The sequence below is a fragment of the Macaca mulatta genome, chromosome 15 (assembly GCF_049350105.2).
Source record: "Macaca mulatta isolate MMU2019108-1 chromosome 15, T2T-MMU8v2.0, whole genome shotgun sequence".
Taxonomy (NCBI): domain Eukaryota; kingdom Metazoa; phylum Chordata; class Mammalia; order Primates; family Cercopithecidae; genus Macaca; species Macaca mulatta.
Genome location: NC_133420.1, coordinates 36,073,179 through 36,095,735, shown reverse-complemented (window position 1 = coordinate 36,095,735; position 22,557 = coordinate 36,073,179). Strand labels below are relative to the sequence as shown.

At 55.2% G+C, this 22,557-nt stretch overlaps 1 protein-coding gene and 1 long non-coding RNA gene across 2 annotated transcripts in view; one reads left to right on the top strand and one right to left on the bottom strand.

The window, feature by feature from the left end:
* Positions 1–22,557, top strand: part of MORN5 (MORN repeat containing 5) — a 187,889-nt gene that overhangs the window by 96,737 nt on the left and 68,595 nt on the right. The window lies entirely within an intron of this gene.
* LOC144335140 (uncharacterized) lies at positions 1,801–17,319 on the bottom strand. Its single transcript, XR_013405603.1, has 3 exons — positions 17,125–17,319; positions 16,736–16,873; positions 1,801–4,161 (listed from the first exon to the last, which is right to left on the bottom strand). It is a non-coding gene; the product is annotated as an uncharacterized LOC144335140 (long non-coding RNA).

Sequence of the window (22,557 nt, the reverse complement as noted above, 5' to 3'; positions counted from 1 at the left end):
GAAAATAACTGATAACATGATACAGTCTTGGATTCTCCAAGCACTCTGTGAAGGAAGGCAGAGAATAAACATTGAATTTCAAACAACTTTTCCTAAAAGGTCAAGAGAAATTGAAAGAAACCGCACTCTCCTAACAACAGCCTTCTCTGGAGAGCTGTCAGGGTTTAAAAATATTTTACAAAGTAATCATCTGCATGCAATCAAGAGAGATGCCTCACTCAGGTCAAGAAGCAGGGGCTGTTGAAATGTGTCAGTGGATTTGTGCTACGAAAAACCCACCACTGATAGCTCAATTCTAACCTAACTTTGGAAAGAAGTTAAAAGTAAAAATAAAAATAAACAAAGGAAAATCAATCCCAAGTCTTCCCAAGTGGGCCAATTTGAGAAGAAATCCTTTTCTTCGTTGGTTTAAGAGGTGAACTGGATGTACAAGATAAAGGTAATAATGCATGCTCCTGCACCTGTGCATGGCCTTCCGGGCGCCTCAGGCTCAACAGATGCTTCCTTCACTCCAGCCTTCTGTGCCAAGGCCTGTGCTGGGAGCTCCACATAGGGATGAGTAAGATAAGGCCTCTGGGGCCTGGTAATGCTCTCTGTCCACCATGAGGCCAGGTGCATCCATAAATAACAGCAGAGCTTGAAGTGATATAATAGACAAACAGGGCGGTCAAGTTGGGCCTCTTAGCCAGGGTGAGGTGACCTTTGAATGGGCTCCCGCAGCAGGGAGAGCTCACCAGGCAGATGGGGAGGGGCAGGGAGGCTTTCTAGGCGGGCGGGGGGGGGGCTGGCTCGTGCAAAGACAGAAGTGTGAATCAGCCTGGTGCAGGTGGCTAACAAGAATAGTGTTATGTGGGACATCCATATAAAGCAGTGGATGGGGGAGGCTGCGGAGGCAGGCAGGGCCAGTGAGTGACACAGGGTCTTGCAAGCCTAAGGAGTGAGTGTGAGCAAAAGCCTGAGCTCAGCCGTGGGATATTGAGGGTTTGGAGCCAGAGCAGGACAGGACTAGATCGAGCTTTTCCATGTGTTTCTGGCTACTGAGTAGAGAAAGACTTGGAGGGAAGGAGTCTGGAGGCAGCTGGCCAGAGCCTGAACTAGGCATTCACTCATTCAACACATGTTCATGGAACACCCACTGCATGCCAGGCACAGTTCCGGTGTGGGGCAGTTTGGACCGTGGGGAACAAGAGAAGGGCACAGACCTAGAGATGTCTGGGAGGTAAAGTGGGAAGTGAGGAAGGGGTAGAAGTCCAGGGGACTCCCTGGCTGTGGCTTGCCCAACTGAGGGATGGATGGAGGTGTTATTGGCTAAAATGGAACCAGAAGGAGATGCAGGTTTGGGCGACAACGGTGAGCTCAGTCTTGGAGTGTTGCATTTGAGATGTCTGCGGAGCAGGGGAGACCTCTCCCAGCCTATATTTCCGTCAATGCTGTGGGACAATAGCCTGGATGCTGGGGTTGTCAGATATTGTCCCTGTCTTCAACTTTCCCTGGTCTATATTTCTGGAACCAGAGAAGCTCCAGGGATGTGCCCAGGCAGAGTGGGAGAAATCTGTGGGAATTTGCTTGTTCAGAGGAGACAGGATGGGAGAGAGAGGAAGCCGGGTGGGGCTGAGGAATCTGGGGGAGGAGAGATCTTCGACAGTCTGTAAGCCTCCAGAGGAAGACATGGGGCAAGAGGACCGACTGACCTTCCAGCCTCAATTTTCTGTCTGTAAAAAGGATTGATAATATTGTTGAGAATTACACCAGACAGTTCAGGTAAAATTGCTGGCAAGAGACCAGGTCCATAACCTCCGATCTCTAAGTGACTGATGTTTTTATTAGCTTGTTGGGCCCGGAGGCAGCTAAGGCCCAAGCCCAGAGGTTTGGGGATGCACATTCAGCCCCAGGCCAGGAAGAATCTTAAAAAGCCAGGTGTCCCGGGAGGGAGCAAGGAGAAAGGCAGAGGAGTCAGGGAGGCCAGAGCAGATCAGCTGGGTGCCCCCATCACCAGCCCCCACTCCTGGTGAGGGCCTGAATCTGCATGCTACCACTGATCCTCTCTTCCCCCTAACCTTGGAGCCAGGAGCCTGTGCAGAGTGAGGCAGGGAGGTGGTAGGGTATACTGGGAGAGCCAGGAGGCAACAGAGGCCGGCAAGAGGAACGCAGCTGGAGGGCACTGGCATGCAGAGAGGAAGCCTGGTGCGGGGACAGCTTGGGCACCCTAGGGGTGAAGGCCCCGTCTTTGCACCAGGAGGAAGAGGTCCAGTGAGGAACTGCATAGCGGCCAAGGCCTGTCCCACCTGGCCCTGCCTTAGGCAGGCTGCCCTCAGATAGGGGGAAGTGACTAATCCCCTAGCACCACCACCTTCAGGGATACCCAGTCCCAGAGTCCCAAAAAGATAGGCCAGGTTCGGCAACAACCCGCCACCACCATCTCAAAATACAGCCTTTCCAAGAAAACCACCCAAACCAGTTCAGGGCATGTCCCTAACAGGTGGATAGAGATACCTGGCCACTGGCTTCCTGGGCCCAGCTTTGGCCTGGTCCCCAGGGAAAGGGTGCTTGAGGACTGGGGTTTCTAACCAGCCCCATGTTATTGGCCACCTGTTATGGAGTGTGGGCGGGGCTTGAAGAGGAGCCCCCTGCATGGGGGATGCCAGTGACATACAGGCCCTGTGTCTGCTAATACCGCTCACTTTCTCCACTCCCCTGACCTCTTCCCATTCCTGGTTCTAACATGAGGGTCAAATCTATTTGGAGGTCAAGGTGAGGCAGCAGGAGAGACCTTTCAGGTTCCTCCCAGCACCCCAGGCCTCTGTTGCATTCAGCAAGCACACACTTGAGCCAGGCACGTGGACACAGACAAATCCTCCTGCCCACACTGGCCCCCAAGCATCACACTTCCATTCTCCTGGGCTGCCTCTCCACCAGTGTCTGCCTGTGGGAGTCCTATCCATCCTGCAAGGATGGGCTTCAAGGCCACCACCTCCAGGAAGCCTACCCTGACTACACCTCCTTTTCTCTCCCTATGTCTGCCTGAGCCAGAATGATGCTCCCTCCTTTGAGCTCCTGCATCCCTTTCTCTGACCCTGGTCTCAAGTTTATTCTTGGCAGGGCAGGCTCCCCCAAGAGGCCATGAGCGCTGAGAGCAGACCCGGTCTCAGTTGTAGCAACAGGGGATGCTTTTTCAGCACCTCCTGGGCACTGGGTGCTATGTTTGTGTGACGTGCTCCACCTCACTGACATTGACCCTTCACTCAGTGCTGTGAGGTGGGCGCTGAGACCATCTCCATTCTACCGTAGAGAAACTAGGCCCCTGCTTGACAAGCCAGTTATGGGAGCAGGGACCTTATCTGCCTCACCCAGAGAAAATAAGAATTGGTGGGGGCCCGGTCAGCTGTTCTGCAGCTCTGCCCAGTGCCATCTGCCCGGACCCCACTCTGCTGCCAACCAGCTCTGCTCCACCTGCTCTTCCAAGCTTCAGCCTCTATTATCTGAAGGGCCCCTGGCCAGCTGGGAGCCTCCCTCCCAGGGCATGGTGTAACCTGGAATTCCTCTCAGCTGGGGACAGCTGGATCTGGGAATTTCAGGATCACCCCACCTGGCCCGTGGCAGCCATGGTGGCTGGCCAGGCTGTGTCCCCCCAGCCCACATCTATGCCCTGCTGCCCAGCCTTGGAGCTGCCACCTGCTTTCAGGCACCAAATGGCTTGTGCTTTGGGGACCCAGGTTCTGTTGGTCACGACTCTGGCTCCCAGAAATACCTTAAGGTGGCCCATGGGCCCTGGATGATCTGTTCCCCCACCCCCTTCAACCCCCATCCTCACATTCCATTTCCCAGCCATTGCTCCAAGCACCAGTTCCTCCCACATGTTGGCTTCTCTCCTCAGGGTCATGACACCCAAAGCTTCCTCTTCCTGGCCAACTCCCTCACCCTCCAGGTCTCTGCTCCAAAGTCCCCTCCTCAGGGAGGCCGACCCTGAACCCCGGAGTAGATCTCCCAGCGCCCTGGGCCTTCTTGCTGTCCTCATCACACTTGACGTGACATTTGAACAGCCTCCCCCATTGGTGTGAGTGAGCTCCATGAAACAGGGCACTGGTTCCTCCTCCGAGCCCAGCACAGTTCCTGGCACACAGTAACCATGCTGAGGACAGGACGCGCAGGCTCCTGGGACACCTGGGAGGGAGGGAGAAAACATTTTTAAGTGAAGGTTGGAAAAAGCAGCCCACAGGACTGGCACCTGAGCTCATACCCAGGTGGGCAAGGCAGGAAGGGCATTCTTGAGGAAGGGAGCAGCCTGGGCAAGCGGTCGAGGGGGCCCCATTATGGTCCCCAGCAGACAGATGAGAGACCTGAGCCTTGGCTGGGTTCCACCACCTGCCCAAGCTGGCCCAGTTAGCAGCAGGGCCTGAGTTCAAATTCAGTCAGATTCCACTGGCTACGTCTCCCACCCTGGCCCATCTGGCACCCTGGCCCACCACCTGCACCACCCTCCAGCTGCAGTCCATAGAATGACTCCGGAGAAAGTGCCTGAGCCCCCATGAAAAAAAAAAAAAAAAAAGCAATATTCCAGGCTGAGCCTCAGACCACAGCTGCCAAGGAAGCCAAACAGAATTCAGGGAGAAAGGAAGTTCTGGCCAGTGGGCTGTAGCCCAGGCCTGGCAAAGGGATTGGGGCCCCTGGGTGAGGGTCTCCTCTGTGCTTCCCCATCACAACCCTTCCCTGCCCTCCCCCATCCTCAGTTCCTTCACCTGTTAAATAGGACCAACCTTGCCTACCTTGAGTAGTTTTTATCAAGTGAGGAAATGGAAATAAAACACAAAGTGTCCTGCAAATGTCAATTGCTGACACACACATTGTTATTATAATGACTGTTAGGAATACTGTTGGTTTCTGATTCCCACTTCACATTGTGCTTTGATTGTCAGAGGCATTTCAGATTGTGGGGGAGACCCCTCTTGGTGGCAGCAGACCTAGGCCAGGGGCTACCCTGAGACAGACTCCATCATCCCTACCCTGTCCTTTATGTCCTAGCCGACTGGCCCCTCCCCTTGCCCAGGATTCGGGGTCTCCATCCTTCTTGGCCATTCCTCCACCCACTCAACTCAGGAACCTTTGCTGGCTGGTTCAGGGTTTTCTGCTGGAGGAGCCAGAATACCAGGTCCTGCGCTTGGGGAATTACTGGGAAAGACAGAGGACACCAGTAGAAGAGCCAGGGACATGCTGGGGGAGGCACTGGGTGCCCGAACAGCACAGAGGCCCCAGTCCAGCCTCTCTCCTGGCCTGGTGTGGGTGGGAGCTGCCACTTACCAGGGCCCTCTGTCTCCCCTGTTCTGATCATCCGCAGCAGCTTTAATTCGGGGCTCAGTCTGGAGTTCTGAGTTGTCCCAGCCTGCTCGCTCTGGATCTTGGGGCCTGTGGCTGCTGGCTTCATCACCTCCCCATCCTTCCCCTCCTCCCATCCTAGCATGCAGGCTGCTCCTTTGCAGAACTCTCCAGGTGTTCTGCCTGAGGGAATCCCATTAGAACAGCCTTGGGGGAATTCAGTTCCCCTCAATAAACATTTACAGGCATAGTTAGAGTGCGTGTACTGAGAGTCAGCAAAAAGCAAACTTTGATTGTACCCACAGCTGCCCTGGGAGGGCGGAATTACTACTACCCCCAGTTAACAGATGAGATGTTCAAGGTTCCATTCATTCATTCGTCTCTCCCCATGTGCTGGAGATGCAGCAGTGACCATGCACTCAGGACTGCTGCCCAGAGGGAGCCCAGGGACCCCGAGTGAGTCATTCCTAATGAGAAGACGAGAGGAAAGGGAACCCTGGGAAGGTGGACTTTGGGGAGGGTTGCAGACCTGGAGGAAAAGGGGATGGCAACCAGGTAGAGATGGGTCAGGATGGAGAAGCAGCACAAGTTAGCAATTTGCCCGACTCCAAGTGAGAGCCACAGCTAGAACTCACTAGGCTCCAGGCCCAGTGCTATTCCCATAATGTCATGCTGCCATGCTGACTGCCTGCATGGCCATGCCCTGTCCTGCGCACAACACACCATGACTGTTACAGCGTGGACATGGCTATGAGAGCCCAGGGAAGGAAGTTTACCTGGGAAGAGTGAGAAAAGTCTAGGAGAGTTACAGGAAAGGGGCCCCAATCCAGGCCCCAAGAGAGGGTTCTTGGATCTCACACAAGAAAGAATTCAGGGAGAGTTTTTAAAGTGAAAGCAAGTTTATTAGGAAAGTAAAGGGATAAAGAATGGCAACTCCAGAGATAGAGCAGCCCCGAGGGCTGCTGGTTGCCTGTTTTTATGATTATTTCTTGATGATATGCTAAACAAGGGGTGGATTATTCATACCTCCCCTTTTTAGGCCATATTAGGTAACTTCCTGCCATTGCCATGGCATTTGTAAACTGTCATGGCGCTGATGGGAGTGTAGCAGTGAGGACAACCAGAGGTCAATCTTATTGCCATCTTGGTTTTGGTGGGTTTCAGCTGGCTTCTTTACTGCAAGCTCATTTATCAGCAAGGTCTTTATGACCTGTATCTCGTGCCGACCTCGTATCTCATCCTATAACTTAGAATGCCTTAATCGTCTGGGAATACAGTCCAATAGGTCTCAGCCTCATTTCACCTAGCCCCTACTCAAGATGGAGTTGCTCTGGTTCAAACACCTCTGACAGGAGGGCTTCACAGAGGAGGTGACATGGAAGACGGTCTTGCAAGATGGGTAGGAGTTTGCCAGATAGAGGAGGGCTGTCCGTGCTGAAGGAGTAGGGTGTGCAAATGCTCAGAGATGAGAATGTGATTTGCATTTTGGGGACCTCACTATGGGGAGATGAGTGAAGGAAGGAGGCCTAAGAAGTCAGCTCTCAACCCCTGTGGCTCCATCAGGATGTGAAGGAATCAGGCAGAGGAAGGAAGAACTGGAATTGAGAAGGAGAGCTGGGAGCCAGGCTCTGCAGCACGGGGAGGGGACCAGCTGCCAGTAATTGAGGCGCGTTGTTGGCTCCTCCACTCATTCCTGTCTCTCTCGGAAGCTGATTAGCAATTGTTCCTCCAGCTTCTTAAGAGGCCAGGGGATTGCAGGGAGGGAGGGGGCGCCTGGAGAAGCTGCCAGCCTTCTGTGGAAGGATCCAGGCACAATTTGGAAGGCACAGGAGGCCCCTTAACCTCAGACAACTACTCCTAATCCCTCCATATTCCCCCCCTTTCCAACCAAACCTGGGAAATGGGAGAGGAGAAAAACACCTAAAAATACTGAAACAAACCAAAGCATTCTGAGGCAGAGGCATTTAAATCCATGGAGCAATGGAGCAATGGAAAAAAAAAAAAGTCCTTGGATCACACCTGGCATGGTGGTTCATCCCAGCACTTTGGGAGGCCGAGGCGGGTGGATCGTTTAAGCCCAGGAGTTCGAGACCAACCTGGGCAATATGGTGAAACCCCTTCTCTACAAAAAATAAACAAAATTAGCCGGGCATGGTGATGTATGCCCGTAGTCCCAGCTACTTAGGAGGCTGAGATGGGAGGATCGCATGAGCCTGGGAGGTCGAGGCTGCAGTTAGCCAAGATTGCGCCATTGCACTCCAGCCTGGGCGACAGAGCAAGACCTTGTCTCAAAAGAAAAAAAAAACAACCTTTCATCATCAGACAGACGTGAGTCTGAGTTTTATCTCAGGACGAACTTGCTGTGTGGCCTCAGGTGAGCAGCCTATCTGATTCTCAAGTTCCTGACCAAGGTTATTCAGAAGGCTTAAGGAGGCAAAGCTGGCATAGAGGTTAACAAACAGTAGGTGCTCAATAAATTTGCAATTGAAAAGACAGGGCACTCAATGGAGATCTCCATTTTCAAATCTCAGTGGGGCCGTCCTGGGCAGAGAGGGCCCTGACAGGGAAGAGGTACCTAAGGAGGCAGGGACTAGCTCAGCACAACACAGAGAGGAGACAGCAGCCCCTGTCACCACCCACCAACATACTCCGATGCAGAGGCCCCTGCAGAGTTAGCGTCCTCGGCTGGAGGAGTGGCCAAACAGCAGCCAAGTCTCTGCATCCCTCAGCAGAGTCTCCATCTCCATCCTTGTCTGCATCCCTGTCTATGTGCCTCTGTCTGTGTGCCTCTCCCCCTCTCTACATCTCTCTCTGTCTTTGTGTGTGTGTTTCTGTCTCCATGTGCTCTGCAATGTTTTTAGCAACTTGTGTTTCTCACTGTGTTGCCCACTGTGTCTGTGTCTGCCTCTGTCTTTGTTTCTGCCTCAGATTCTCTGTTTCTCTCTTATTCTTTCTCTTCTCATTTTTATCACCTTCTGTTCAGCCAAAAAAAGCAGAGACTGCCTGAGTCTAGTGCTTGGAAAACCACCATTATCTCCAAAATGTTCCAAACCCCTACCCCAGTCCTGGTCGTGGTTCCTGGCCTCTGAAGTTTGGGGGAGGATGGACCCCTCGCCCCCCTCTGCTGCAGAGGCCAGGTCTCAGTGAGAACAGGGAGCACTCCATGCTGGATATGACCATTTCCTGCACAGCCACCATGTGCCTGATAGAGAAGCACCCTAGGATCCTATCCTCCCCTGCTGTGGCCTTGAGTCATACATCCTATGAACTCAGCTCCCCTCTTCCTGCCCTTGCCCTGGGTCAGGGTTCATCCTCTCAGCCCGATGTGCAGTGCCAGCCTCCTCACTGCCCTGCTGGCCCGGGGCTGGTGCCTCCCACCCATCCTAGCCTGCTCCACCACAGGATAAGCTTCTGACATGCTTATTCCTGCTCAAGAACCTCCTGTGGCTCCCACCTCCTTTAAAATAAGCCCACACTTGCTCACTGGCGCCTTCTGCAGCACCTGCCTCCCCTGCTTCCCACCTTCTGCGCAGCCATAATAGACTTTCACTGCCCCAAACACGCTTTGCCCTCTCCTGGCTCTTGTCTCAGCATTTGCTGTTACTTCCAGTTGGTATTTCTGCTCCACTGCCACTTCTTGCCCCTCAAGCCAGCTCCAGTGGCCTCTCCTCAGGAAAACGTGGGTTATTCTCGGCTCTGTGCTCCCCGAGCCCTGGCTGTCCCCTTGCATAACCCCAATCCCTCAGGCTTGCTTGCCGGTCTGTCTCCATCAGACTGTGAGCTCCCTGTTCCTGGGGCTGCACAGAGGAGGCACTCAGCGCCTGGGCAGATGAGCCCACTGGACCCTGTGGGGTCTCTCTTCAGTCCTCCCACCAGCCAGCCCAGGACAGAAGCACCACGCCAGGCCAATTTTCCTCTGCCAGCTCTCCAGGGCTTGTGGCCCGGGCTGCTTAAGGGAGGAAGCCATCTTCTCCCTGCCAGCTGTCCAACTCCAGGGCTACCATTTAGCCAGCAGCCCCTTCAGAGCCACTCACACCCCCCACAGAGGCCCTGAGTCAATGGGCCTGCGGGAAAAGCACCACTCTTGTTGTGCAAAGCTCTCTCCACATGACTGGGTTTGAGATACATGGTGGTGGGGGGCGTTTGCCAACAATGGGGTAGGGTACCCCATGCATTCCATGAATCTCTGCTTCATGGTACCTGCTGGTCACTGCAGAAAGGGAAGGGGATTAGAGGAAGATCTGGGGCAGGGTTCCAAAGTTGGGGTTCAATCTTGGCTGAGTTCCTGACGTTGGGCTGTGTGACCTTCTTTTGGAGCTCTGTTTCTCCATTGTCCCATGAGAACCAGATGGTCTCTCTGATGCTTGCAGCTCTGACATACTGGGCTGTGAGACCCGGACTCCCCACAGTCTGCCCTCTGGTTAACATCAACCCTAAATCCCCACCTTCTGCCTCACTGAAGCGCCTGCGTGCAGAAGCGATGCATGTGAGTGAGGACTTACACTGAGGATGTGTGACTCCTCAGTCACACATAAGGGTGCACAACCTTATGAACACAGTCATGCGTTGCTTAATGATGGGGATACGACCGGGCAGAGTGGCTCATGCCTGTAACCCCAGCACTTTGGGAGGCCGAGGTGGGCAGATCACCTGAGGTCAGTAGTTCCAGACAAGCCTGGCCCACATGGCGAAACCCCGTCTCTACTAAAAATACAAAAATTAGCTGGGTGTGGTGGCACGTGATTGTAATCCCAGCTGCTCAGGAAGCTGAGGCAGAAGAATTGTTTGAACCCAGGAGGCGGAGCTTGCAGTGAGCCGAGTTCGTGCCACCACACTCCAGCCTGGACGACAGAGCGAGACTCCGTCTCAAAAAAAAAAAAAAAAGAAAAGAAAAAAAAGAAAAAAGATGGGAACACATTCTGAGAAATGTGTCACCGGGCAATTTGGGTGTGCAAACTTCATAGAGTGCACTTACACAAACCTAGATGGTGTAGCCTGCCGCACACCTAGGCCACATGACATAGCCTATTGCTCCTACGCTATAAACCCGTACAACATGGTACTGCGCTGTATACTGTCGGCAATTGTAATGCAATGCTAAGTATGTGTGCATCTAAATATATCTGGATGGTTTCCCTGCAGGTAACAGCTGGCTGTGATGTCCTAAGGAGACCCCGGTGCCATGACAAACCCAGGGATCTCTGACTGCTCCCAGTCTGAGTCGGTTCATATCCTGCATGGGAGGCTGAATCCACAATCCCTCCCGCAGACGTACCCCTCCTCTCCTCTCCCTTGTCTCTGCAGAGACCAGGGCTGCAGGGGATGAGGCTCAGCCCCTAGTACTGCATGACCCTGGCTACAGGTTTGGTGGCTCCTCAGCTCAGCCTCAGCCCCTGGGCACTTGTCTTGCTAAGCCCAGCGACCCAGCTCCCACGCGGCTTGGTGGCTGCTTGAAGTGGATCATGCCTTGCACCTCCCCCTCCTCTCCAGAATCTTCTATGTGTGCCGAGACTCCCAGAACAGGAGACTTTTGGCTACATCACCCAAGATGCTGCCCACTTTCCATTGCCATGGGTCTAAGGAAAGGTGAAGTTCCCTCCCCCAGCCCTTCCCTGCCTGCTGAGGGGTAGGACATGTGTCCCCATCTGCTCTGGAGGCAGGGAGGCCTGGAGAAGTGCTCTGTGCTCTGAGTAAGGCATGATCCCCTGTAAGTGTGCCCATGACAGCTTGTGTATGCATGTGTGCATATGTGAACATGCATGTTTGTTGACAGGCATCTGTGTACATGTGTAGGTCTGCCTTTCTACCTGTCTTGTGTTCTGGACTGTGCACATATCTGCCTTGACAGATGTACCCATGTTCACACACTGGCTATACCTGTACATTGTCTCTATGTGTGGCTGTGTGCGTGAGTCCACGGGAGCTTGTGTCTGCACTTGTGTGGCAGCGCTGTTTACACATGTCTGAATATGAGGGGTGTGTTCACGTGTCCCCTGAATGCACACTAGTGCATGTGTCCCTTCTGTGTGTATCAAGGCAGGCCGCATAGCTGTGAGGACCGTAGCCCAGGCCTTGAAGTTTTCTATGAGCTTAGACTCCAGCCCCCACTGCACGTGGCAAATGGCGCCCGTGACATGCCAAGGAAGGCACTGATGCCAGAGGGCACCACGACTCCGGCAGGAGCAACACCAACAAGGCCAGCATCAGCCCCACCCATGGACTCCAGAGATTCTGGAGCCTGGAGGGCCCAGACAAGCTGGCAGCTCCAGGCTCCAGGCTCCTCCAGGTCCCATGGACAGGCCAAAATCCAGAAAGCAGGAAGGGACAGCACAAGCCGGAGCCTGGGGACCAGGAGCAGTTTGGGGATGCTCCATGGGACCCCACCCCAAGCCTGCTCTACATAGTCTCCTAGGGCTCCAGGAGTGGGGAGAGCCACAGGTGGGGATGGCTGCCCCACAGGTGCACAGGTACAGGTGTGAGGCTGACACAGATGGGTGAAGGATCAGAATCAGGAAGAGGAGATACTTCCTGCCTGATGAGTCTCTAGCTGTCCCCTCCAGGGCGTAGCCCCCAGCGCCTCCTTCTCTCCTGTCTTTGGGGCACCCAGCCATGGCCCCAGCCCCTCAGGCTCCAGCAACAGCAGCAGATGCAGGAGGCTGAGGCTCAAGTGAGAGCAACTAGTGGGCAGGTGAGCTGAGCAGGTGGAGGCCAGACCGCCCCTTCCCATCCCAGCTGGCCCAGGCTGCAGGTGCCACTCCATGAGGCCCCAGTTAAGCACCGAGACAGTTGCCCTCAGAAAGCCCATGCCCACCAGTCCCCTGCACCAACCAAAAGCTTCTGCAGCACCTGGCATCACCCAAGGCCCTTCTGGGAAAGAGAGGGCCTGAGAGCCAACTCAGCCTGGCACCCAGGAGGCAATGGTCTGGTGGGACTTGGAAAGCTGAAGGTCCTGCCCCAGGTGGAACTTGGAAAGATAAAGAAATGGCAGCTCAGAGATGGGAGGGGACTCACACAGGCTGCCTGTCCAGGTAGCGACCAAGCCCTTGTGACCGTAGAGTCCTTTATTAGACTTTCCCACTCCCAAGCCAAAATGCTGGTACCAGGACCCCAGCTGAGTCAGATCTATCTTCAGTTCCTCCTAGACACCCAGGGGGCTCCAAGAGGCCAAACCCCGGGGACTGGACCCCTAGGACAAGTTGGTGGCCCAGGGTTGCCTGTCCTTCTTTGCCCCAATACCAGGGCTGCCCTGGGCCTATAAGATGCTTTCCTGAATTCTGGATAGGTCTCCCTACCATAGCTCAGAGAGGGTTGCCCACTTGCCCAAGGTCACACAGCTGGAGAGTTGGCACAGGACAACTGGCCCATGGGTGCTCTCCTGTGTCACTGTCCTCGGCTGCCCTGGGCTGGCCTAGCTTCTGAGGGGAAGGGGCCCTCCAGGGAGGCACTGTCTGTCCAGGCCACCCTTGCTCTTGCTCTGGCTTCAGCTTCCCTGCCACCCACCGGCAGTGACCAACTAAAGCCACACTTTGTCAGACATGGAATGAGGCTCCAACCCTGACTCCTTGTCCCTAGCTGAGGTCACTGGCAGCCACCAGCACACCAGCCCCTCTGAAGGTCTGATGGCAGCCCAGAGCGAGGAACCAACTGTCCTGACCCTCACATTGCCTCTCCCCGCAGCTAGTACCAAAGGACTGCAGACCCACAGGGCAGCACCTGGAGGTGTCCCAGGATAGGGTGGGGCTGCCTCAGACCTGAGGGTCAGCAGTGCTGAGGAGACTCTCATGCTCTTTCCCTCGTTGTCCTGATAAGCCCTGAGGACCAGAGAGGACACAGGTGCCGACATGTTCCAGAGATGGCAAGCAGTGGCAGGACAAGGAAGAGCCAGAGCTCTGCCCTGGGGGCAGACAGAAGGGGCAGAGGCAGCCCCACCTCCACCCCAGTACTCCCTGTAAGAGGAAGCAGAGGCCACCTTCACAGACGGTCGCTGCAGGCATCCCAAGCTCATGGGATGGTCTGTCCTCACTCAGCTAACCTTGCACACGCCTGTAGGCCTCCTCGGGCTAGCATTATGTGTTCTCGCTCACATGCTATACCTGTGCCATTGACCTTATTCACTTTACACATTTATTGTGGTCAGATGGGGGCTGTCACATTGGGCTGGGAATGTGGGCGGTAAGGCGATGCAAAATGAAGGGGATCCCAACAGTGTCCAAGAGAATATGATGTCCAACTGCCCCATTTTGAGGAGAAAGAAACTGAGGCCCAGAGAGCCCAAGGACGCATCACAGATGAAAACAGCATGTGGAAGCCGACTCCTTACAGAAGCCCAAGTCCACGCAGGACCTGTTTTTATGCTGCCCCCTTGTGGTCATAGGAGGGACTGCCACCCAGAGGCACCCCCTGCCTTGGGTCCACTGAAATATTTGGTCTCCTTTTCTCCTTCTGAGGTCATCTTGCCTCATCCCTACCCCAGGATCCTATTCCCTCCTTGTTTGTAGGTCCCGAGGATCCTCAAGGGCAAAGAGCACCCAAGTGTCCCCACCCAAGGCTGGCCCCCTTGAGCAGGGATATGTGGAGAGGTGGCCAGCTTTGCTCTGCTGAGCCTGCCTGGCAGCCCCACAGCCACATCTGGGCTCCCTCTTCAGTCCTCATCTCTGTGCCTCCTCTTGTTTTCTACATGACTAATCATGTCCTCTTTCTTGGAACCCCCTCCTTCCTTGGCCCCAGTGATGCCACACTCTGCTGGGTTTCCTCCAGCCTCCCTGGCTGTTTTGTGGGCATCTGGTTCCCCTTGGTCCCAGCCTGTTGGTGCCCCCGAGCCTCTTGTTTTTGCCTGGATTTGGAGCTGGGCCACCTGGCCGGCAAGTAGGTAAACACCTCAGGGCATCATCAGACCAGGAGCATCAAACAAGGAAGACGAGGAGGAAAATGTGTTTCTGTGAACCCATGGATGTGATGATTGCAAAAGTTTTTTTTTGTTGTTGTTGTTTGTTTGTTGTTTTTTGAGATGGAGTCTCGCTCTGTCACCCAGGCTGGAGTGCAGTGGCGCGATCTTGGCTCACTGCAACGTCTGCCTCCCGGGTTCAAGCAATTCACCTGCCTCAGCCTCCCGAGTAGCTGGGATTAAAGGCACCCGCCACTATACCCAGCTAACTTTTTGTATTTTTAGTAGAGATGGGGTTTCGCCATGTTGGTCAGGCTGGTCTCGATCTCCTGACCTCAAGTAATCTGCTCATCTTGGCCTCTCCAAATGCTGGGATTACAGGGATGAGCCACCGGGCCAGCCCAAAAGTTTTGTAATACATATGTTACATTTTATAATTTAATTTAGACTCCTTCTTTTTGACTCATGGGGGTGAGGTGAACACCATGATCTCTTCAGTGCTTAGGGTTTCCAAGGGCCCTTCTTGGGTGGCCTCAGCTGTGCACTGCCTTCAACCACCTGTCAGTAACCTTCCAACTCCCAAGTGATTTCAACTCCAGGCCTGATTTCAACTGCCTCCTTGATACCTCTCCAGACATCCCCTTGGCTCTCAGGCTCTACAGAGCCACATCAGACTCATCATCTCTCCCCCAGGCCCTTTCGTCAGCGCTGATATGCCCTGAGGCCCACCATGGCCACTTCCTCACCAAAGCCCAGCGAGTCCATTTCCTTAATAGCTCTGGGATCTGCATCGTTCTTGCCACCTCACTCCTGCCCCTATCCTGGTCCAGGCCACCGCATCCCTCCTGTCTGGCCCTCCTGCCTCAGTCTCTTCTCCTTCGCTGGTGCTCACATGCCCATCTGACCAAGTCGCTTCCCTGTCTAGGCCTGTCTCCAGATCCCTGTCCCCCAGAATAAAGCCCACACACCTAATACTGGCCTTGAAGACCTCCAAGGGGTGGCCTAGCCACCCTCTGCAGCCTCATCTCCTGCCACGCAGGATCTCACCCTGCTGTTCCAGGTGCTGAGATGCTCTCAGAGTTTAATGACTGACAAACAAACCAAACAGGAGAGTGGCCAGGCTGGGGTGAAGTAGGAGAAGGCTAGACATACCTCCCGGGGCTCTTCAAGCTGGCGATGACCTATGAAGTTGTCCACTCTGCCACTAAAGATCACCAATCTCCAAGTGGTCCCAGCCCAACTCCTACTCCTCCCATGATAAGGAGCTCCGCCCCCTCACCATCCCTGGACTGGTCCTTCTGTGAGCAAGTTCTGCTCACATGTTCTGTAGTACATGCAGATTGGGGTAGGGAACTGGAACTCAAAAGACCCTCCACCCTAGGGACACAAATTCATTTTCCTCCCTGAAACCTCATCCTTGGGAGTCCCAGTTCTCTGGGTCTGGGCCTAGGCACCCGCATCGTGGCTCAGCTGTGGTTCTAGGAAGCTAGCGAGGGCCTGACAGAGAGATTACCAGGAGAGCCGCCAGAGGGCAGTGCTGCCCCACACACGCCCAGGGGCCAGCCTGCCTTTGTGTCTCAGGCTGCGTGGGTCTTTCAAGGAGAGGCTGCGTGTCTGTGTTTGTGTGTATGTGACTGTGGGAGTCTATTACTTTGTGTGTCTCTGGCGGCAGGGTGGGGGGTTGTCTAGGCCAGTTGGTATATGCGGTTGTCCCTTTTTGCTCACGTCTAATCCCCCAATTTCCATCCCAGGAAGGAGTGCAGATGCCTGGTTACTCGGTGGGGTCCCAGGCCGGATGCGGAGTAGCACGGCCATCCTCTGAAAAGCCCTCACCACCATCACCCGCACCACAAGCCTCCAGTCACACCGGGCCTCAGGTACCCATCAGTTAAGTCAATGACCCAATGACAAGGACCAGTTAGTTGTCCTTGTCACTGTCTGGAACCCAGGGCCAGTCCTGGCCTGTGGGGTCCAGGTGCTGCAAACCCCCAGTCTCTTCCTCCCAGCTTCCTCTCCCCTCCTGCCCACCATCACCATACAGCAAGGACAGGGAGACTACACACCCATATCACAGTGGAGGTGTCCGTTTGATCAGCCTTGAGCTAGACACCAGGGCTTCCTGGTGACTCGCCGGCAGCCCCCAGGCCGGTCGGTCAGTGATGCCAGGATGCCAGTGTACCCTGCCTGCTGCCGTAACTGCAGGACATGCGTGGACACCAGCGTGCTAGGAGACAGAGCTGTCCTGTTGCCTGCGGTGGTGGGGATAGGGGAAGGCTGCTCTGAGCTGTACTTGGGATGCATCTGGGAAAACAGGAAGGGCGTGCCAGCAAAAGAACAGCATGTGCAGGGCAGGGAGGTGTGAGAGCGCAGGCTGGGCAGCCAGGGGGCCTGCGCCGCAGGATGAGTGGGTCTGGTGGCATGCGTGGGTGGCAGAGGCAGCGGGCAGGGAGCGGCCTCCCTCCCCAGCAGCTTGGTTGCCAGGACGAGCCAAGCCACCCCATGCTCACAGCCAAGGCAGGGGTCTTGGGACCCGCCTCATACCTCTGTGACCTCCACGGAGCAGACAGTCCCCGTTACTGCCCCTGCTGTTCCCAGGACCCAGGAACGCAGGGAATGTGCAGCTGGAGGCGGAGGGACAGCGACTGACATTCTAGACTAGTGATGCACCCAGTTAGAGGCCTAGAGTGAGGAGAGGAAGTGTCAGGCACAGAATAAGGAGAGAGAGAACAGAGGGAGAAAGAGACACCGGGAGGGGAAGGCAGACAGAGACGGGGAGTCGGAGGAGGGAGCGAAGAGAACCGAGGGAAGGGGGTGCCAGGAGGAGGGGTAGGGAGAACTTTCTTGGCCTCCCTGCTCGCGCCCTCCCGGGCAATCAGGCCGGCAGGAGGCAGGTGGTCCGGGACAGACAATGGCGCGGAGGAGTGCGGAACCTGGGACTAAATTTGGCGTTGCCTTTGCAGGGCGCGGGGCGCCCGTTCATCTCGATGCAAAGGAGAGACGAAATGAATATGCAGCGCGGGCTGTAATTGGGCCGCCGCGGCCGCCGCCGCCGCCGCCGCACTATAATTTTCCAAACAGGATCTTGCAATCAGGGCCTTATTCATTAGCGCATAAACAATTTTGTTTCTCTGCACTCGAGCCTGTCAATCACGCGGAAAGGGAACATCTTGGCCGGAGGCGCGGGCCGCCGTGCGCGCTCCCACGCGCGCCCCCTCGAGCGCCGCCAGGTGGCTTTGTGTCCGGGAGGCCCTTGGGTGCTGGGGTGGAGGGGGCCCGGGGCACGCTTCGGGGTCCACACCCCAGACCGGCAGATGAGGGTGGGCGGCCTGGGAGAACACGGATTTGGGGGCCCACCGCCCCGGCTTGCAATTCTGCTTCTGACCTCACCAGTTCTGCCGTTGGGCAACCCCCCTCCTCCTCCTCAGCCTCAGTTTGCCCTCTGTAAGATGTGCTCAGCGCACTCACCCCGCAGAACTAGAAGGGGCATCGGGTGGAATAATGGATGGCTTGGGTGCTGAGGCTGGGGGGTGGGGTGCTGAGGAGGGGGCCTTCTAGCTCCTTTTATTAAAGGAGGGGATCAGAGGCCCACAGAGAGCTTCTCAACCCATCACCACCCCCACCCCTCTAGGACGGCTCCTGTGACATTGTCTAGTGAGGCCTCAGAGTGGTTCTCTAAAGCTGGGCTGGGTACAGCCCTTGGTTCACCCACACGCTGGGGTGGGCATGCATGCATGAGCTCCCGTTCTGGCTCACAGGAGGGCTGTGCGCCCAGGGGCATCTATAACTCTACAAGCCCATGTGTGACTGTGCCACAGACTTTGTGCCTGTGTGTGGTTTTGTCTGGGGTAGGGGGGGCGCTGTGATTGTGTATGCAGCTACTTGGCTCCTGGTGGGATCATGGAGCTGAGTGTGACTACCTAGCAGTAGCCAGGTGACAAGGACTGAAGGGGGCTGGTGAACAGAGCTGTGGGGTCTTTGGGGTCCAGGTGACCTGGCAGGAACTGCAGAGAGGGCAGGAAGCACTGAAGGGCTGTACCTTTCAGGACAGATGACAGCTCTGTCCTCCCTGCCTCCTCCCTGGCGACCCCTCCCTCAGCCCCGTGTACCCAGCACAGTCATCCAGGGTGCCCAGGCTGGGGAGATAAGCAGCCTGGTTTTGCCCTACTGCCAGGACTTGCGGTGGGGAAGATTCACCTTCCCCACCCCTCTGACCCCACCCCCAGCCCCCTCAGTGCCTCTGACAGCACTGAGACTCAGTTCCATGCTCCCTCCATCAGGGGAGTCCTAAGGCCTCAGGAATTTCAGGGCCAAATGTTCTAATCAGCTCAGCTTTACAGAGATCACAGCAGGTCAGAGCTGGATAGACCCACTACATGGATGGAAAAACAGAGGCTTAGGATTGGAAACAGGGGCCGGGCGCGGTGGCTCAAGCCTGTAATCCCAGCACTTTGGGAGGCCGAGACGGGCGGATCATGAGGTCAGGAGATCGAGAGACCATCCCGGCTAACACGGTGAAACCCCGTCTCTACTAAAAAATACAAAAAAACTAGCCGGGCGAGGTGGCGGGCGCCTGTAGTCCCAGCTACTCGGGAGGCTGAGGCAGGAGAATGGCGTAAACCCGGGAGGCGGAGCTTGCAGTGAGCTGAGATCCGGCCACTGCACTCCAGCCTGGGTGACAGAGCAAGACTCCGTCTCAAAAAAAAAAAAAAAAAAAAAAAGGATTGGAAACAGGAACGATACAGGCCTGGGACCCCCCAGCAAGTGGGGAGCAGAGCTAGGATCTGAACCCCTGTCTCTAGCCCCAAAGCAGGGGGCAAGGACCTGACTTCCCAAGACACACACCCCTGACAAGTGTAAGCACCAGCAGGCCACAGAGGCCTCCCCCAACCTGCCACACCCCTCTCCCCCCCCACCCCTGCATCCTCCTCCTCTGCTGTGCCCAACCCCTGCCCCCTCCACAGTCCCCACTCCACACAGAGACAAAGAATTTGAGGATGTGCTGGCAGCCAACTGACAGGCCATCAGTCTTTGCCCAGACACCCTCTTCACAGCTCTAGCCCCCGCCCGGATGCCACCCCACCCGCTAGTCACCCCCAGCACCGGGCCAGGAAGGGAGGTGGCCCGGGAAGGGGCTGTGGGGGAAGGCACGGAGTCCGGAAGCCCAGAGGAACAGTCTTCAACCTGTGAATCCGGCCGCGCCTGGCCCTGCAGCCTCCCAGGCCCAGCAGCCTCCGTGCTTCTGCGTGTCCCGATGCATGATGCACAGCTGACCCCTGCCTGCAAGGGACCCAGGCCGTCTGTGAGGCAGTTGCCATGAGTGACTCCTGGTGAACAGCCCATTGGCATCTCCAAGTGCTGGGCAGAGGCCAGAGGCAATGGCTTTGGACGAGGAGACCCAGGTTTAAAACCCAGCTCTGCCACTTTCTGGCTGGTTGGCCTCAGGCAAGTCACCAGACTTCTCTGTGCCTCAGTTTCCTCATCTGGAAAGAAGAGCTATTTAACTCACTGGGCACCCAGTCGGTACTTGGTGCTTAGTAAACAATAGGATGAAGGAAAGGAAGGCACAGAGACCCTCTCACCTGCAGGACAGACTTAAACCCAGAACCTAGACCCCAGATACCTGTTCCAGAGCTTTCACGCATGAGGAACCCTTGTCAGGCCCCCACCTGCTGGAGTCAGCCGCGTCAGGGTTTCAAAGCAAAACTCACACGAGTTTGTCATTCTTGAAAAACAGTCCCTTTCCAAGCCCCGTGTGACCCTTCCTTAATGGACCACTTGCTTTCAGGGCCCTCATCCTGGAAGGTAGGTTACTCTGTCCATGTAACAGGGGCAGAACTGACCCCAGAGGGTCAAAGCCTCTTCCCCAAGGTTCTTCCTCAACTGGGAAGAAAAGGAGTCAGGGCTTGAATCCACTCTTTCAAGTACTCCTGTTTCTGCTCCCATTCTTCTGCTGCCTTGGTAGGGATGGGCCTTTCAGCTGGGGACACCTGGGCTGCTCCCAGTCCAGCCTCCAGAGCTGCCAGGTCAGTAGTGTAACCCCCTGCAGGGTTGCTGGACTGTCATCTAGGAAGAAGATGGTCTAAATTCAAGTTCTTTAGGACATCTTGGTTCTGAGACCCCTGTGGAGCATCAAAGCTCAAGCAGTTGCGGGAGAGAAAACTGAGTGGGAGGGGCAGGAACCAGGTCTCTAAGGAGGTGTAGAGACCTAGAGGCATGAGTTTCCTTGGGGATGTTGCTCTGTAGATCTTACCTCATCCTCAACCTCCTCCCTCCTGGGGGCTTTACTTACATCTCAGTTATCTATGCAACATGGAGCAGGAGAAAGAGCTCAGAGGGTTACCAGCAACATGACCTCCAGAAAGTCAGAATTTCTCTGAACCTAAGCTTTCTCATCTATGAGAAAGGAATAGTATCCTAATAAGAATTACTACTCCACACTAATGCACTTTGCCAGACCTAGCACCTAGCATAGCGCCCGACACATAGTAAGTGTTCAATAAAAGTCTGTTGAGTGAGTGAGCGAGTGAACTGACAAAAAAAAAAGTAGAGGAAAAAGGCTTTCCATACCCCATGTGGTTGCCTTCTCCCCAACCCCAGCCTCAATCAGCTGGTGCCCTGGAGGCCCCTCTGCAGACTCAGCCCCTCCCAGTGCCTCATTCCTGGTGGGTGGGTTCCAGGTCCTAGGGCTGCCTCGTCCAATGCAGCAGCCACTGTCACATGTGGCTACTGAGCACGTGATACGTGGCAAGTCCAAACTCAGGTTTGCTGTAAGTGTAGGATACACAACAGTTTTTGAAGACATCGTACCCTCTAAAAAAGGAATGTAAAATATCTCATTTAATTTTTATATTGGTAACGGGTTGAAATAATATTGTGGACATACGGGGTTCAGTAAAATATGTAATTAAAACTCACTTCACCCACCTCTGTCTACTTTTTTAATGTGTTACTAGAAAATGTAAGATGACATGTGGCATGTCTCTGTGGCCTATGCTACATTTCTATTAGACACCAGAGGTCTGGAAGACACTACAGATCCCAGTCCCCCATCCCCCGCCTTTCCTACCCTGGTCCTCTCACTTCCCATCCAGATGACAGGGCTGCCAGTGTGGTGTTTGGGAGAGGGGCCCCCTGGACTGGAAGCAGGGACTGAGTTCCAGTCCCTCCCAGTGCACTCAGACCTAGGGCACAGGATGGGGCATCTGCCTCAGTTTCCCCTATCCTCCCCCCACTTCTGCATCTGGCCTGGTCCTGCCCCATTCCTCCCCACCTCCTGAGACCTGACCAGGCCATCCTTTATGCTTATCTCTTGGATCCTGGAATCACCCCATGGTCTCATTCCTGAACCAGAAAGGCACCTGAATAGGGCCACAGCCACCAACTCAGAAGTCCCTGGGGGGCTCAGCCGTGTGTCCAACACCTCCACTTTAACCCGGCCAGTCAACTCGCCTTCCACACCTCACTCTCCCCTTGCACTTTTCTCCTTCCCTTAGGCCACTCCTCTAGTCCAGGCCTCATCCATTCACTCAGCAAGTATCTACTGAGCCCCGGTGTACCAGGCACTCTTGTTGGTCCTTAATATACTTCAGTGAACGAGGCAGACAAACCCCTCAGCTCTCATGAGCTGGCATCCCAGTGAGGAAAACAGAGAATAAACAAGAAACTGAAGACAAGTACATGGTACATGTTAGAAGGTGTAAATGCTAATGAGGAAAAAGAATAGAGCTGGGTAAGGAAGATTGGCACCACACTGACCTCCCTGCCTCCAGGCTGACCTCTGACCCATCCTCCATGGGCTGCTGGAGGGATCTCAGCTCCAGCCATGCTACTTCCCTGCTTCGAAGCCCTCACTGGCTCCCCAGTGCCTCCCGGTGAAGGTCCAAGCTCCTTAGCCCAGTATGCAGAGCGTCCCCATGATCTGGCCCTGCCAATCTCATCTTCCTGCCAGCAGCTCCACGGCATGCTCTCCAGCACCACCCTGCCTTTCCCTCTGCCGAGAATGCCCTTCTCACATTCCTATGTCAGTAGGCTTGTGCTCACCCTTAAAGGCTCCTCTCACTGCCACATGTGTCACACTAAAGGCTCCTCTTACTGTCACATGGAGACCCACATGTGTGGGCAGGTTTGCGCCCACACATGTGAGTCTCTCCATGTTCTAGGCCTGTGTGCATGCTGCAGCTACACACCTGCCACTGCCATAGCTCTCACATGCATGTGCAGATTCTCTGTGAGCAGGCACGCCACATTCCCTTGCGTGCTCCTCCTCCTTGGAGAGGCCCTGTCAGGGGCAGGGGCTGCCCAGGTATGTCTGACTTCCTAAAGCCTTAGCGGGAACAGGCGCTGTGATTCAGGAAGTCGCCATG